General features: G+C 46.1%; 1 pseudogene; it reads right to left on the reverse strand.

Annotated features, from left to right (window-relative positions):
- Positions 1-3527: 3527 nt before the first annotated feature.
- LOC121435800 lies at positions 3528-4350 on the reverse strand (annotated as a pseudogene).
- Positions 4351-4917: the final 567 nt, after the last annotated feature.

Below are 4917 nucleotides of genomic sequence, written 5' to 3' on the forward strand. Positions count from 1 at the left end.
TGTGAGATCCACAAAGGGAGGGTGGATGAATGGACCACTGTCCCCACCAGTCGGCTGTCTGGTGGAGGGAAGACGTTTGCCTGATTTGTTTTCATCCCAGTCCTCTGGCTTCACTTAAAACTTAAGTTTGTATGCTTAGAGCTGAAAGCTGGGTGTCCTAATGGCTCCCGAAAGGCAGCGGAAAGGCGATTTAACATAAAATCCCGCCATTGTTCATTGACCTACCAGTTGCAACTGGTAGAAGAAAATAGTTTTGATTTGGAGAAGAAACCCCTGTATCCAAGGACATCCAAGCCTGGGTGCCATTGTCAGATGACACGGCCAGGATGGTTGTACAGTATATCAGCAAGACTTGTCACCCCTCAGAGAGCAGATCACACATCAGGGCTTTTACAGGGAAGAGAGGCCCTTCATTCCAGAAGAGCAGGAGTGAAATGAACTATGAGTCTTGCTAGAGATCCCAGTGACCTACCTGTTGTTTCAGCCCCCGCATACTGAACAGAGATGGGCACCCCAGGGAGGGCTCCTCTGTCCGTCTTCACCATGCTCTGCAGCTCCAACAGGCCTTTAAAGGCTGGTTTATTCCCAAAGTGGGGGTGACGTAAGTAAAAGTTGTGCGTGTACCTTCTTGTCTTTCCTTCTTGATGTGTTCTCTGTTCTTCCCACCCTCAGGGACTTCTGGGGATTAAATCACAGAGGAGAAAGTATACAGATCTGCTTTACCTCCTGAAGATGCTCGTCCCTTTGCAAAAGTAAGCCCTCCGTGAGGAGAGCACTGCTAAATACAAACTGTTGAATTATTGATAACACTTCAGGAAACTCCGAAAGGGAGATGGAGGTCAGGGTGAACTTTGTAGACAGTCCACAAATAATGACATGAGTAAGAGAGGCCATCTCTTCAGGGGGTAGGGGCGGCTGGCAGGGGCTTCAGGAGAGGTAGGAGGTACTCCTTAAGAGTGGTGACACCTGGCTCACATTAAAGTTCCGAGAGCCTTGCTTTCCCTGTTGGTGAATTGGGGTCAGTCAGCATATTTCATTGCCTGCTTAGAGGACTCAACAACGGCATGGCATAGACAATGTGTGTCAAGAGGACTCCAGGTTCCTGTCTTAGTTCACCCCTCGTTACTCTGTGGATTCAATCCAAAGATTTTCAGATGGGTAGGTAGTAGAACACTAAAATGTGTCAATGGGCGCAGTTACTCTTCCTTCTGACCTGTCTTATAAATATGATTATGCAGCCCAGCCTCAGGGTGGAACAGTTAGGCGAGTGCTGAGGAGGGGGCTGTAGGAGTGGAGTGGGTGTGGCTGGCCAGTTAGTGTGTGAGGAGCGCTTGTGCCTTCTGTCTGCCTACCCGTTGTGTGGCTCTCAACAACTAACACCAGTGTCAGCAAGAGCTAAGGGCTGGGCTGAAGCTGTACCCAGACCACATCTCCTCATTTTATATCTCCCAAGACTGACCCATGTGCAGCACATCTTCATTCTGAGACAGGTCTGCTTAGCATATGTCCAGGTACAGAGAAACATTGCGGATTGTCGAGACCTGGAAGAATGATGAACTCTAGCAGAAACAGCCAACTAAGGAATAGGTAAGGCGTACTTTCCTTCCTCCACTCCCCTCCCCCAGCTTCGCTGGGCGTGTGCATCTTCAAACTCACAGGAACAATCATGTACTCCATATATTCTCTTTTCATGGCTGTTATTGGTATAGCCGCATTACTCAGGCTCAGCCGTCCCGTCTCCAGAGCGGATTTCTTTTGCATCTGTGTTTATATGGATATCGTTTGAACAACTATCCTCCACTCCTGCTGTCAGCTCCCATTCCACACTTCATATATTATGAACTTATTTAAACAGAAATCTTTCTCTCTGGGTGTGTTTCTTTCCCATCTGCTTCTCTTCTACCCCATCCTAGCAATTCTCATTTTACAGCAATCCTGTGATATCATTCATTGTTACTCTTTATTTCCTAAGCTGCTTCTGTACCTTTCAGGATGGAAACGGGTGGGGGGTACAGAGCACTGTGATTGACATTCAGGACAATGCTTCTTACCTCCAATAATTCTAGAAGTGTTACATCAATATTTAAGAGCAAAGATCTCGCCGATGACTATACTTCATATGTGTACGATGATTTACAGCTGGTTTTGAAGTGTACTTTAATTTTAGGGAGATTGAGAGGCAGGAGGGAAAGTGTGGCTTTTTATCCAGCTTTCTCTTAATGTCCAGACATCAGCTGCATGTTGTGCTGACTGGTGTCTGGGTGTTCAGCTTCATTGTTTGCGATCCCCTTAAATGTGTCTTCTGAATGTTAGAATCATGGTGTGGTAGGGATTGGGCTGAGATGGTTCTTATTTTACTAACCAGCTGAAATAAGGGGAAGCAAGTCTGTCTCTGAATAACAATGTATTTTTAGGATAGTACCATTGTCGAGTGGTTTCTATTGGGTCAGAGACTGTATTCTGTTACTTGGATAGTCTGTCACAAACTCTCTAGTTCTGTTTCCCAGTTCTGTCGAGTTTATGTAAATGTGTTGGGACAAAGAAGAAGATCTATCTACCCAGGGTGAATGCTTCCTCTTTCTACACCAGCCTCACCCAGATGATGGGTCCAGAGCCTTCTGTGTGCTCGTGAGGTCAGAAGTGAGGTCAGCTGATATGTGTGAGGAGAAATTAGTCTTTGGGGTCTTTGAGGAAGCATAGGTGGATGTCACAGTCTGTAGCAATTTCTTCAGGTCACTGCATCTGTGTTACGCATGGCCTTCCTGGCTCAGCTCTTGTGAACAGACCACTTTTTCTTTAATCTATGAAGAAGAGATTAGGTAAAAGATGCTCCCACAGAGCACTGGACCCTGAGTTGAGAAACACCTAAATGACTAGAAATCTTTTCAAGCCTCAATGGGCTATATTAAAACTGCCTCTTGCATAAAGAACGTGACCAAAGTATCCACCAATCCTGAGTAATGCTGAGCTGGACTTTATAGCCCACACCACATGGAGGCCCTTGCTACCCGCCCCCACCTTGAGAAAGTAAAGGGATTCCAATTGCCTCCCAGTAGAACTGTTTTATTAAACATATAGACACATTTATTTTATAAAAATGGTAGCAACATTTCTTCTGTAGTGAGGCTATCACTTCAGAATCATGTTCACATAAAACCACTTTCAGCCACAGGCAAGACAGGAAGGGAAGGAAAGTGCAGGTTTGAAAGTGAAGCTACAGACCCAGCATGGGAAGCAAAAGTGGGTGCTTCTAACCTGGCTCTCAGCCCACAGGCCCCAGGATGCCTTTCAGGAACAGTTCCACGCATCAAGCAGCCCCGCTCATTCTCAGTGGTGTCCCTCTTTCCATCCCATCCATCCTGGGGTCCTAACTAGCTTATATGGAGCTTCTGTTATGAAATCGCAGCCTGGTTTACTCCTTGCCAACTGACTACCTCCTTTTGAACCTCAAGCCACAAAACAGAAGAGTAGTAAGTTCCAGGAGGATGTCAGTGGAGACCTTCTGTTTGAAACCTCCTTCTCAGAAGTCACCATTCAAGCCTGCACAGCTGGAGACCACAGATGATGCCAACAGGTCCAGCTGGAAATATCGCAGTTATCCAAACAGCTCCGGTTGCACCTGTGGAGTTAAAGTGATTACATCCACAGTAGAATAAAGGTGTCCCTTCTTGCTCAGAAAATCCACTGCTTGCTTGCTTGCTTGAGGTTATAGGTGTGTGCTGAAACTGGTTTCTAAGATCATTCTAGCTCAGTCCTTCTGGTTCTGAGAAGCCTTAATTCAGCCCTTGGTTTGGGGCCACAGTGGGGCTATTTGCTGGCATGAAGTTATCCCCTCCCCCTGCCAAAGCTTCCTGAGTTCACCCACTCCTGGGTCGCTGATAGATGTCCTTCTTGCTGAGGTTGGTGGTTGGAATTGCTGAGTACCATGTATGAGTTGATTGCTTCCAGTATATGTGTGGTGAACTCATTCATATCTTTCAGGAGAATAATCTTAAAGGCTATCAGACTCTTTACTCTGAGACGACTGAGAGGGCCAGCCACTTTCACGTTTGTTTCTAGAGCAACCACAATGTTTCCACCACTGGCATTGTGTGTGTCAGCCCACTGGTGAACATTCGTGGGCAGCTTTTGTAGCATCTATTTTGTAAACAACATTAGTTGGAGCTTTTTCTGTATGTCTGATTATTCTCAGAGTAGTGACTTGTGAAATCTCAACGTTCCCGATTTTGAACACTTCATCAGTCAAAGTAGCAGCTGGGGTATGGTACAGGGCGCAGTGTGCAGGGCTCCTATGCTCCATTTATTTACTACCTTAGAAGGTGTGGGTGAGCTGAAGGTCCCAGACTGCATGTGCAGGCTCCACTAGGTGGAGCTGCTGTAGCTTTTGCTGCTCTTCTACATTACGGTCTAGGTTCCCCCGAGAAAGCAGCCCAGAGAGCGCCAGTCCAATAGGCTTGGTGAATGGATACCTCACAACTGTTTGCTACCCTGATGTATTGATGTTAGTAGTGTGACTGCTTTACACTAGTACCAAGAGTTATGTATCTGTAATGGTTTCACAAGTGGGGATGAACCCATGTGTGTCTTCTATGGTTTGTTACTGCCCCTGGGAATGGCATTAAGCCCAAGGAAACTTCTCAGGGAGGTCAGAGTTGGCAAGGGATAAAACCTTTTTGAGGGTAGAAAAGTCTACACATACTACAGAAACAAGACCTTAAACCCCAAGACTTCTTCTGCCACAACTGCTTATCAGCACACAAGATGGTCTCTTCTCACCCCAACTCTGCTTCATTTGCTTTCTGCTGTAGTGATATTTCATTTGTATTTTAATAAATAAAGCTTGCCTGTAGATCAGAGAGTAAAACAGCCCCACTGGTCAGTCTTACAGACCAGGCAGTGGTGACACACACCTTTAAT

This window comes from Microtus oregoni, unplaced genomic scaffold, assembly GCF_018167655.1.
Source record: "Microtus oregoni isolate MIOR12 unplaced genomic scaffold, Mior012 000047F_ref0000412, whole genome shotgun sequence".
NCBI classification, from domain to species: domain Eukaryota; kingdom Metazoa; phylum Chordata; class Mammalia; order Rodentia; family Cricetidae; genus Microtus; species Microtus oregoni.